This window comes from Rhipicephalus microplus, chromosome X (genome assembly GCF_043290135.1).
Source record: "Rhipicephalus microplus isolate Deutch F79 chromosome X, USDA_Rmic, whole genome shotgun sequence".
Lineage (NCBI taxonomy): Eukaryota > Metazoa > Arthropoda > Arachnida > Ixodida > Ixodidae > Rhipicephalus > Rhipicephalus microplus.
The window spans coordinates 179,925,679-179,938,970 of NC_134710.1; the positions used below are offsets into that span (position 1 = coordinate 179,925,679).

Below are 13,292 nucleotides of genomic sequence, written 5' to 3' on the forward strand. Positions count from 1 at the left end.
ATAGGCAATTGGCCCTGAATCCACGCTTGCCACCGGAGCAATGCTTGAATCAAAGGGGCACTACTGTTTTTAATTTGTTTTTGTGGAGATGCCACATCCGCTTCCTGCCCTTCAAAACCTGCTCTTATTTGGTGAAATCACACTCCTTCATAATACCGGTGATCCATATGATGCCGTACGTCACCAAAAATATAGGATGCTACAATTATCCTGCTGCCTATGATAATTTCTACAAGGATAATTAGTATGATTTTTGTAGTAATAATATATAAGCAACGTAATTGGGAGTAATTCCAAAAATGTGTGCCGTTTAGTAATATTGCTATCATGTTTCTGAAACTGATGACACAACAATCATTATTCTGAAGTTTTTATGCGGTACACTGTGACTTCTGCTTTCACGACCTCCGCACTAATTTCACCTTGTTTTAGTCCCCTCACTGTTTTTTTCTGAGAAAAACAATAGAAAAGAATTTTTTGGGTTGTCAAAATGCAAGGTAAGCTAAAGCTCACAAGGTCCCTTGTGGATCTACCTCGGTCGATTCAACGGTTTGATTCGATTTGTGGAGTTTATTGTCCCAAAACCATCATATGATTATAAGAGACGCCGAAGTGGAGGGCTCCGGAAATTTTGGACCCCCTTGAGGTTCTTTAACGTGCACCCAAATCTGAGTACACGGGCTTACAACATTACCGCCTTCATCAGAAATGCAGCCGCCACAGCCGGGATTTGATCCCGCGACCTGCGGGTCAGCAGCCGAGTACCTTAGCCACTAGACCACCGTGGTGGGGCGTATTCAACGGTGAAAGCCATCTTCAGAGGAGTCATTGCATTGAACCTCCCGAGCCCCATTCGTGGTTTTGCAATGTCTCCAGGAGCCTCGCCGCAGTGGTTTATTGGCTAAAGTAATCGGCTGCTGATCCGCAGGTCACGGAATGGAATCCCGGCTATGGCGGCTGGATTTTAAATGGAGGCGAAGATTCTGTAGGCCCGTGTGCTCAGATTTGGATGCACTTTAAAGAACTCCAGGTGGTTTAAAACTCCTGAGGCCTCCACTACAGCGTCTCTAATAGTCATATGGTGGTTTTGGAACATTAAACCCCACGTAATCGTCAATCAAATCAATGCATCCAGGAAAATGAGGAGGCATTGTAAGCTCTTTGTACCTCACCTTGTTTCACACTGCCTCCGGTATCGGCCCCTCTTCCACCATGCAAAGATTCATGCTATGCGATTTCACAGTGACGTCATGAAGACGTCACGAACTTTTGCGATTTGTGAGGCCATGGTTACATCATGATGACGTCATCGCATGATTATAATTTTTTGCATCACTCGTGGTAATGTTGGCATTGGGGAATTAAGACGCGGGAGGCAGTTCATTTTTTTTTTTTTGTTTGGTGAGACATCACCTTACAAAACGGAAAGCCTTACGTGATGCCTAAGGCTTTCGCTTTGAAAAGGTAAGGAAAGGTAAAAGTGGCGCCTTCAGGAAACGAGTGATTTAAGTATTCGCTGTTCTTGAGTGATTTTTTTAGACAAAATAAAATTGAGTGATTGACTGATTGTTCGATTGATTGATTGACTGACCGAAATGATGAGTGCGCTATGCGCTTTGTTTGTTTTTACTCCCTGTAAATGAGATGGGCTGCCGACCTGCGCGGGGTGGTGTTTTCTGAAACAAAAATGATGGATGCAGTGTTCAGTGGAATTCCATATGAACAACACTTTCCCTTGCAAGACGTTCGATGCGTGTTGTCAGAAAATGTTCAAGATCATAACGCGTGAAACGGCGTAACTGCTGCTTTTGTTCCTGGAAAGAGTACTCTGTTGCAATAATGGTGTTATTGAGGTAGAGCCATACTTGCAGGAGTCTTTTCGCCACTGTTTCTTGCCGACACTACCAGCTGGGGAATTCCTGGCTATGTAGAGATAGATAGTACGCCGAGGCTTAGAAAAAACGCGTGTGTTGTCGAACACGCACTAGTGAAACTATTGGAAGAGCGCCGTGAGCCTAGCCGTGCCACTGCTGTATCTCCAGAGGACAGAGCGAGGCTTTTTAAATGACTCGAATCCGCTGGGAGAGGATCGACTGAGTGGTTGGCGCAGCTCCACCTCTGCTTGCCAAGCTCGTTCTGTTCCGGTGGGACACGCGGGGAAATGAGCGTTCTTGCCTTTTTCGTGGGACCAAAGTGGTGCTGTGGGATGACGACGCGCGCGTTCTCTGTAGCGCTTCCACAGTGTGCCGTTGCAACGACATTTGTCTAAGAGAACGGGACAAGGGGAAAAACCAGCCTCGACTGATTGTTCCCCTCTAAGCCAAGCTCTGTTTCGTGGGCACTGAGGCCTTACTTGGAACTACTTCACGCAACACTGACGCTGACAGTGTTTGCTGGCACGTGCGAGCAGAACGTCATTCACATGAGACACTCTGGCTTGGATAGAATTATTGAAAAGAGGGATAAATAAAAGTTGCTAAAGAGAAATTTCTGGAAACCTACCCCTTGAGTGGCATTGGTTTTAAACTAGGTCATCCGATTTAATGAAGTGCCCCACATAATAAAAGAAAAGGCCAGGTATTGCGAATCGCTTCCCCATTCATGTTTGTAAGTGAGCACGTCATCACCAAGCGGACGAAGGAGAACTTAGCCTTTGTAACTGTAGAAATGTACCCTCAAAATGTAGGAGCTTTGCAACAAGTATGATGATGGGTCCTGCTAGTTATACGCTTGTGTGTTGTTTTTTGCGCGATCTAATGAATTGCTGATGATTGAGTATCCCACAGTGTGTTTCTTACGGTGTCCCTAAATACGATCAGTTACTATAAGCAGTGCACGTTAAATACACAAGCAAACACCGCAAATTCACTATATTTACACTTGGTACCACCCGATTAGTGGCCAATCTGCCAGAGTGAGTTCTTAGCACTGCATATCATCAGTATACGCATCGTTTTCTGCGTAAGAAAACCTCAGTGCTATATAGCCAAGTGGCTGAATCGTGAAATCCTGTATTTATCTCGGTTGGTAGTAACTTCAAACCAAATTGGATTGTTCATTTCCTTGTAACTATATCAGAAATTACTGACATTGATGCTATGGACTGCGCCACACACTGGCTTAACCAAAGGCTATCAAAACAACGGAGGGTTGTTTTATTATAAGGATGCGCTAGTAAAAACTGCACGTTTGTTCGTTTTTTAGAGATGCGAAACCCGCATTCTTCATTTATTGACAATCGGCATTCGCTGTATTTGTGGCTAAACTACCACGTACCATCACCTTCACTTCACATTAGAATTGCATGTTAACTCTTTCTTTACCGCGCAAAAATGGTTATTTTTCAGATGTCTCGAGTAGATTCTTTTTGCAAGTTCGTACAGTACTCTATCACGCATTGCAGCATACCAAATTTTGCGCAATGAAATGCTCTTTCCAAAAAATAGTGTTGTAGAGCAACAAACATACTTTCTAATGAATAAAAATGTGAAAAGTGTGTAATGTTTTGTCAGCTGGTAAACAGTGCAATAAAAACACTATATGTGAAAAAATTTTCAAAACAAAGAAAAATTAGAATATAAGTTTTGAACAAAACTGACCCAGGAACTATGCACAAAATTAAAAATGTACAGAAATTTTATATTAACATAGACAAGAAAAATCTAAACCGAGGTGCTTCATTGATTCTCGAGCCATGCGGTGAAGCATTGCTGGTTTTTCGTGAGACACAAGATTTGATTGATTGATATGTGGAGTTTAACGTCCCAAAACCACCGTATCATTATGAGAGACGCCGTAGTGGAGGGCTTCGACAATTTAGACCACCTGGGGTTCTTTAACGTGCCCCCAAATTTGAGCACACGGGCCTACAACATTTCCGCCTCCATCGGAAATGCAGCCACCACAGCCGGAATTCGATCCCGTGGCCTGCGGTTCAGCATCAGAGTACCTTAGCCACTAGACCACCACGGCGGGGCCGTGACACACAAGTGAACTTGTACACATTTTTCAGCAACTTTTTGTTTCTTTGGTATAAAAGCGTCCGCGTGTTTTAATATAGATTGATAACCGTAATGTGAATAATCTAAATCAAATGTCTAATAAACTTCGTTATTTGTCGAGCGTTACCTCTTTCTATGAGCCGCCTCACTCCGCTGACGTGGCGATTCTTACATATGCATTCAAACATATTTCTTAGCACTTTTCACATTGCTTTAAAAAAAGAACGATATAGCGTCAAGTTCTAAAAGGTTTTGCGCTGTTCTGTAGTGAGGGCCAAGATGTGATTTGGAATCTTTCTCGTCGTTAGGAGAAGCTCTGCAGCCGGTGCCAGCACACCGCGCTCCAGTGAAGTGTGGACTTCGCACGTAACCAGAGTAGCTATAAGATTGTGCACAAAGGTTAGCAGGTACCCACTTGCAGTGAAGCAGACAACTTGAGGCCGTAAAGAAAAACCCATGAAAGGCTGACGGCTAATGTGCCAGGCTGACGCAAAACATTGTCTCCTTAAAATAAAGAAAGCGAGCCCTTAAATATTTGTACTTTCGTTCATTCATAGCTAGAGTCTTGTCCTGGTAGACTTCCTGCCTTGAGGTGGTATCTGAGGGATTATTGATCAGATCCTATCTCGCATAATAAGATCACATCCTACGTGACGCCACAACAGGCAAAAAAAAAAATGGCCCCGTATCTGCATTTTACACTGCAAAAGTCGTCGAAAGACGATAGCCTTTCATCTAAAGAGAGTGAACGAAACGTTTATTAGATGTTGTGTGCCTGAAAATCGGTGAATGGTATTCTGAAGGCGCTGCGTCAGAGTGCCTCGAGCGTGCAGCAGAGGCGAACGCGTGCATCGAGTAACGTCACACGTGAGACACGAGCGCTATCTGGCAGTTATCTTGGAAAACGAAGCGCGCGGTGTGCGCACCCGTTTTGAAGGTGATAAGGTGTACAACGCAAGGCAACAAATTGGTGCTACCACCAGTATCTTAGCAAAGCGTTAGAAATTCTTGCCTTGTCGTACAAGTGTTGAATTATCCGCGTAGCGTGATAAACGCTATGGTCCTTAGAATTACTTGTGTATGTATTTTCTAGTATAGAGGCACACATACAGAATATTGACGTGTTGTTATGGTGCCTCATACATGTGCAATAATTGCATTTTATTAACAATCGCACAAGTAAGAACGCTAAAACTTGAGCAATATTGGTGGGCGCTGCGGATCAGGTCCACCGTTTGACGTATTGTTTGGTGTCGTTTGAGGTACCGTTAAGGGTGGACAGTTAAATGTACATACATACAGATAGACAGACAGACATACACAAATTTTCGTGTTGTAGGTCCCCAAGAAAGATTATTGTATTTAAAAAAGTGTGCCACACTCACCGCCATGGCAACAGGTGGCGCTGACTGAAGCTCCCACGTTTTAATGCTCATCCCATAAAGTGGACAGAGGAATGGCCGCCGCCATAGCTCAGTGGTAGAGCATCGGATGCGTTATGCGAAGGTCGCAGGTTTGGATCCTGCCGGTGGCAAGTAATCTTTTGACCCACTTTTCTTTCTTCACATTTACATTACAATTACTTCTAATAGCAGCCCTAATACTTTATCTGATATTATTCTCTGTTACTTCTCTATAAATCTAAAGCAAGTTGTTCCACCACTTGAAAACATATCGGCCAAACAGCCCATCTAAAATTATAAATGCCCGCATACAAAGGATATATTTTCTCGAACTTGCTGTGTCAGTGGTTTGGGACTATTTCTACAAAAAAGGCATTAGAAAACTTAAGATGACCCAAACACGCGCTGTACGTTTTACTTTTTCTAAGTTTAAATTGAATGGGGTGATTCTCCTACAAACATCAGAGGAGAAAATGACATACGTGTGCTCAATGATCGTCCCAGAATCACATGCATAAATTTTTGCACTAAATTTACATTTTTAGGTGGAATACTCTTGCAAATAAATACATACACTCATTTTCTTTTCGTGCTTTCCGACATCGCCATATGCATAACGTGCTTCCATACACCCCTCGAACTAATACTTTTTAATTATTTTTTTTCATGGACAGTAATCTCTCTATCTATCTATCTATCTATCTATCTATCTATCTATCTATCTATCTATCTATCTATCTATCTATCTATCTATCTATCTATCTATCTATCTATCTATCTATCTATCTATCTATCTATCTATCTATCTATCTATCTATCTATCTATCTATCTATCTATCTATCTATCTATCTATCTATCTATCTATCTATCTATCTATCTGCGTGGCAGCTTCTTATAGCGCGTCGGCAACGAAATGACCTGGTGGTCATCCCATGGATAATGTAACATTTGTCTAACTCTTTCCTCCATGCGTGTGGCACACACCCACGGAGAGGGGGGGGTGAGTAGGTGCCACAGTTATGTGAGTATGGGCCACAGGTGACTGGATGTGCTCCTCCAAGTGTGCTTGTGATTCTGTCGATCCCTCTTCTATTCCTATGTGTCTCTTTTCGCCCATTGATCTCTTCTTGCAGTGAAGGGTAGCAAACCGTTTGTGTGTCTCCTTAACGTCCTTGTCTCTCCTTGCTTCTTTTTTCTCTATCTGTTTGTGCGCGTAATACTTCGTGAAAACGCATCAAGCCCATAGCCAGATACTTGTCCTGTTTATTCTCGCACATTCCCTTTCTCGCATTGTTTCACCATATGTATGTATGAGTGTGTACGCGTTTGCCTTTATGAGCAACTAACTTGACAAAAGATTCATTTGTTAGGCACAAGTGCTGTGCAAAATCTGAAGGTTGCCATCACTTACAAGCTCCACTAAATTACGAAACAACTAGTTGTTGGGCTTGATAGTCGGGCAAAACTGGCGGCGATATATTGAAAAATAGCCCGTGTAAGCGCTCATTTAAAACGGTTTCTTTTTCATCGATGAGTTTCATCACACTAAGCTCATATTTAGTCCCATTAAATTTGCATTGACAAAGCATACAGAATAGTTTAAAGTACGAGTACAAAAGCTATGCGTTATAGTTATTTTTTTACAAGCTGGTGTTATCATTTGATGCGTCGACAGAGCAGGCGATTGTTTGCTGGTTGACTCGATGCTCTTAAGAAATACTACATCACGTGGAATAATGGAAATGGGATTTGATTTATTGATATGTGGGGTTTAACGTTCCCAAACCACCATATAAATATGGGAGACGCCGTAGTGGAGGGCTTCGGAAATTTTGACCACCTGAGGTTCTTCAACATGCAGCTAAATTTGAGCACACGGGCCTACATCATTTTTGCCCCCATCGAAAATGCAACCGTCGCAGCCGGAATTCGATCGCGTAACCTGCGCGCCAGCAACCGAGTACCTTAGTCACTAGCCCACCGCGGCGGGGTTTATGGAAATCGGGATATTATGGTGAAACAGTAGGAACTATGCGACGTGTGAAAGAACGGACGGGGCATAACCCTGACACAGACATGCGGGCGCTCTTGGGCGAGTACACAGCTACAGCGAAAAATATTAGCACGGATGATTGCTTACGCGAACAGTGTAAACATTAGCCGTGAGCAATGATCGCGGCCGCAAGCTTTCGAAATATGGCACTTTAAAAGACGCTACACTTTTCTGGCAACTCTTGTAAACATCGCGCTTGCCACGCTTGTTGCGCATTGCTAGACAACCACTAGCGTGTCAAGATTGGCCCTTAGAGTTCCTCGGCACTTGTGCTATCATTTTTTGTTCTGTTGCTGCTTACCTGTATATGAGCTCGTGTGGTGGAAAGATCAGATGCGTGTGTCTATGCAAAATTAGTATACAAACAAAAAAGGTAAACGTCTTCGTAATTGAAAAAAAAATTGCAGTGTGCAACTCACGCATGTCGGCATAGTATGCCAATCACTGCTACATCAAGAGACCATCGCGTCAGCCGCCCCTTCAGTAGGTTCTGCGCACGACGCGAAGACCGAACGACCGACTGCGCAGCGCGGTACAACGAAGCGGAGGCGCTGCCGTTCCCCCAGGCCGCCGAGCACCGCCTTCCGGCTGCCCGAGCGGGACGTGCGAAGTTTTGTGCGCCAAAGCGAGGTGCGCTCCCCGCGTCGATGAAGCGGCCACCGCGAAGGGCCTTCGGAGCACGTGCTGCCGCCGCCTCGACGAGCGGCGCCTGTCCGCTGTTCATCGCATTGTAGCGCCGTGTGTGTACCGCACAAAGAGTGTCGTTTGGTGCGCGCGCACTGGATAGAGCCATTGTTTTGATTCCAGAGACATTTCCGGCTTTTCTTTTTTTCGTGGCTTTTTTCGGAGTTCTACAAAAAGGTGCTCTGACTACTAGGCCTGCGGGCCTGTTTTTTTCGTTTGATACGAGCGGCGTTCTACCTGCAACGTGCCAAGCTGCGACAAGACAAGTGGTGGCTCTGCTGTGCGACGCAAAGGTGTCATTGTCTAGAGTGGTCTTCAAGTAATTGTGCTGACGTTGACTTGACAAATGTCACTGTGAAACTTGTCGCGCAGCGCAGATTTTTAGTGGCGAAAAACTGCGTTGACGGCATCGTGGGACCTAAAATCGTAGCCCGTTAGAAAATAGGATTTTCTTTGTGCTCGAAATTTCTACACATTGCACCTGCGCATCTTAGAGGCACTTTAATATCTCTTCCCCACTGAAATGTCGTGAGTGAGATGCCGACCCACCTGATTAATATTTTCGCTTTGCCTCATAGTTATTAACCGACTACGCTGTTCCTTTGACGAAAGGAGCTTTACCGACGTGCTTGACATGGTGTGGCAGACACACGCTCCTGCTGCCAGGGCAAATAAAATATAAGTGGCCTGACGATCCCTTTGAACTTTTGCGTCGAAGGAGCAGCAATAAGTAGTTTAAAGTACCACGTCTATGGAACAGTAGTCTACAACTTCGAACTCTAGTGGCCTGAGATTTTGTGACGCAGCAACAGCGTTGATTTGACATGGAACAAGAGAGCAACATTGTGATCCTCGAGGGAGAAGTGAAGCACCGAGACATGCGCAAGGTAAGGGAGTAGAAGAGCTGCGTGCCATAATATTTCACGTGGTTTTATATTGTTTTATTCACGAAGCCTCGTTTATAACAGCAAGTCAATTCGTGTTAGTGTAAAAGAAAGTGAACACGTTTTTCTTCTGTGGGAATACCAAAGTTCGTTAAGAGAACTTATCCTGCGACAAGTGTCAAAGTCGCGCGTCGTTTTGCGAAAAAATTGTCGGGGCTTGAGAGGATTCTTTCACCTGTAGTGTCGAGTCATTCATGGCTGTGAATGAATTAAAATACCTACACTTAAGGAGTTTTCTAATATGGGTTGTCAGTGGTAAGCGCGCTTTCGGTGTAGAAATAGATAAAAAAATATACATGCAACTGACTCATCGTTGAGTTACAAAGATAAAAAGACTTAATGATCTGCAATTGATAAGGACAATTCGAATTGTTCTTGTTATTGTGCTTATAGATTCATTTCGGCAAATTAGATTTGTAAAAAAAAAAGCCACCTTCAGCTTCATTTCGGAACAACGCTATCAATTTAACCCCATAAAATTCGTATGCAGGGTGGAGAACAGGGCTAGAGAAGAGGCAATACCGTGGAAAGCATTTCATTAATGGGAGAGTAAAAGAGCCACTACATCGTGCAAAAAAAAAAAAACAATCGTAAACTACACTGCATGCCCAGAGCTAATAAATACCGCAAAAGCCTTCACTTTTTCTTCCTCTCTCTGTGCTCGCATAATCTTTAGTAATCTGCGCCGAAAAAAGAAAATCTGTTTCACTAGGGAAGGACGCGACACTCTTTCAGATTACGACCGTTTAGAGGTAATCGGCAAGACATCAAGCGGCCCCGCGCTATGCCGCTAATTAAGATAAAGCATTCAGCTAATGTGAGACCTTCTGCTGTTAATGGCATTGCTGCAATGAATTTAGCATATACTTGGGCTATGTGGCAGCGTGAACGTCCGGTGGTTCAATTCTATAGTACTCAATATGGCATTTATTTTCGCATAATACTTTATGCAGTGACACTTGTTTTACATTTGCGGATTTTGTTATTCCGATGCTATACCTTTAAAGTTTTCCATTCAATATACCATGATTACCATGATCTTTTCTAAAACACCTGGTTCACTTGATTTCGCAACTGCGAAGAAAAATATACACCTAAACTGTCATAAGGATTCGTTCCGCTTACTTCTACTCATTTAGAAATAAACTACACAGATTCCACCCCATATTTCAAGTGAGGTCTGCATGGTGTTTATCGAAGGCGGGAGCTTTTTCCTAATTACGTATAAGAATGGAAACCTATATATACCTAAACCAACGGAATTCAGAGGTGCTATTGCGCAGTGAAAAGTGATTTGCCAAAAAACTCAGGTGGTGTCACTTGGAAAGTTGTATGGGTGGAAAACAGAAGTGGAACTCACGTATTGGTAAAATAAGTACCGCTATGTATTCATCATCTGGCACTTCAAGGCGCAGCGCAACTTCGTAATAGATATTGTGCGATTGGGCTACGCGCAGACGAGAGCCTATACAAGAAAAAAAAACGTAAGGGGCCTTCCTCATCAGTTCAGATACCATGTGCTTTCTGAACACTCCCTAATAATTTACACTGAAATTGTACGTTAAATATTATTTACGGAAGGAATGCGTACAAAGACACAAGAAAGAGGAAGTAGAAGACAACAGATCTGAAACGTGAGCATTTGAAGTTTCTCGCCAGATTTATTGCTTCCTACTCCCTCCTTCTTCGACATTAGTTTCTTTTTGTCTCTCTATCAAAAATAACATCGACCGGCAGCAACCTTAGCTGAACACTCATGTGCTGGATCTCTGTTTACTTGCCTCTCCGAGATTAATTACAAGAGACGATATTGCATAGTGATGATCCTGCCACACAAGCACGTTAACCCTACCATCGTAAAGCTGCGCCAAACATCAGCTCCATGCACTACCAAATGAAGCATGTGTTTTTATATATTTACAAAAAATAACAAAATGAATAGTGTTTCACAACCTTCCCTCATCCTTTCTTCTTTCTGTTTACTATAGTGGCGGACACGATGGGCCGTGTTGACCAAACAGTCACCAGTGTCAGGTAAGCTTTGGCATGCTATCGGCGCTGCGGCACTTTTCATGTAGCGTTGGTTTAAGAACGGGTTGCATGATGTTCCTGAAACCTGCAGAAAAAATGAAGGCCTCCGTTTCCGCAGGTTTCAAGCCAAGTGACAAGCAAACATAAACTGTGCTTAAGAGCTGGCATCGGAATAAATGAGGCTACTGAGGGGCAACTTCACGAATCTGTCGATACTGGTGTTAAAAAGTTAGCTTTTTTTTGTCCGCGCTTGCATAAGACAAAATTATGCTAAGGCAAGATGATTAGTGTAGTCGTTAATTATGGTGTAATGGAACGTGTCACAGTAGATTCAAGCTTTCGTAATATATTAGTCATTTATTCACCTTCGAAACGCCACGTTTGTCGACACAAAAAGTAGACAAACGTACTCCAAAACTCATAAAAAATCAGATTGCATGATTCTCCAGATGTCGCCCTCATTTCCGAAAGAAATAGGAGTCGGCGCTAAAACAAGCAGCCGGCGCCAGTACAGCGTTTATTGACATTGCAAGCATGTTATATTTGTGCCAAAGTGTTTTGTTCGTTTCATGACTTGCGAAATGTTTTCAAGACATTTAAAGGGAGAATATACAAACAGTGTAGCCTTTTTATGCTATGAATATGTGAATGATTCTGCTGAAGCAAAAAAAAAGTATCAGTGTGTTCTGTTCGGAAACATGTTTCAGTGTCGCCACCCGCCAGCGTAATAAAATTAGCACTCTTTCGCTCCGGGTGATATGAAACCATCACCATACAACGGGGGCACGTGCAGGTATGTAGTACATTACAACCTGATAGTACTCTAAAGCTTTGTAGTAAACAATGAAAACTAAAGCTGCTCAAGCGAAGGCGCTATTGCCTGCCCATTGTAGATGAGTGGTCAGTCGGACGGTGTTTTCGCGAAAAAGAGCGGCACACGGTGCGTCATTGATCGACCACGTGAAGCGCACGGGCTACAACAAGGCGCCGACCCACAGCCTTTGGCCCCCCGAGAATGACGCCTTCACCTGGGCGCCGACACGTCGCGCTGACTCACGGCTGGCGATTGCGACAGCGCGGCGCCGACATCGGGCGGGGGGCTGCCACACTTTTTTTTTCCCCGCGCCGAACACCTGGTATTGCAGCCCCTCGCTATACTGACACGCAACCACCTCTTCCCCTGCTTTTCGTGAGGTCTGAATAACGCGAGCGCGGGGAAATGGAAAATGCTGGGAAATTGCGAAGGCGCGGCGTTGCTGCGTGCGGCCGTAAAATAGATGATACGCGCGTGGTCACGAGACAAACGAGAGTCTTCGTGCGTGTGACCGCAAATAACGCTGGTGCATGGTTGTGCCGGGAGCTGCAACGCTGATCGAACGACTTGTCAAAGCACGCGTGCACTCAAGCTAGCGTTTGGACGGAATATTCATTGTGTTTCACAAACCCTGCCTATTAACTGTTTTATTTTTGCTGCTGGGTTTGGTAATCTCTTCCGTTCTTAGCCGTGAAAGTAATTTTCACTGGTCACTTATCGAAGCTTATCGAAGAGTCGCTTTCATCGCACTGTGTGTGTGTATAAAACTGCTGAACGATTTCACGTTGTAGCGGAGTGCCCGATATGCAAAGCACGCGGCGGCACTCATGTCACTGTTTATTTTTAGGCAAGAAGGGTAGTCCGGCTAACTTATCGGTGATTCGAAAAGTAGGTACGTCCACAGCAGCTCTTTTTCCAACCGCTATGTTGCTCAATTGAGGCATCTTTTACGTATATATATATATATATATATATATATATATATATATATATATATATATATATATATATATATATATATATATATATATATATATATATATATATATATATATATATATATATATATATATATATATATATATATATAATGAGATCTAACAGACAATAATACCAAGGAAAGTATACGGAAAGATATTAAACCAAAATGTAATGTAAATATGAAGAAAAGTGGGTGAAAAGATAACTTACCGTGGGCAGGATCTGAACCTGCGACCTTCGAATGACGCGTTCGATGCTCTACCACTGAGCTACCACTGAGCTACCACGACAGCTATCCCCCCAGCCACTTTATTGGGTTTATATGTGAATTAAACGTGGGAGTGTCAGTCAGCGCCACCAGTAGCCATGGCGGCGAGTGT

The 13,292-nt window shown here is 43.5% G+C and overlaps 1 long non-coding RNA gene across 1 annotated transcript in view; it reads left to right on the plus strand.

Moving 5' to 3' along the window:
* The first annotated feature begins 8,091 nt into the window (after positions 1–8,091).
* LOC142775884 (uncharacterized) overlaps positions 8,092–13,292 on the plus strand; it is a 40,895-nt gene continuing 35,694 nt past the window's right edge. The window contains exons 1-2 of the long non-coding RNA XR_012887122.1: positions 8,092–9,029; positions 11,075–11,120. This is a non-coding gene — a long non-coding RNA (uncharacterized LOC142775884). The remainder of the gene's footprint in view (positions 9,030–11,074; positions 11,121–13,292) is intronic.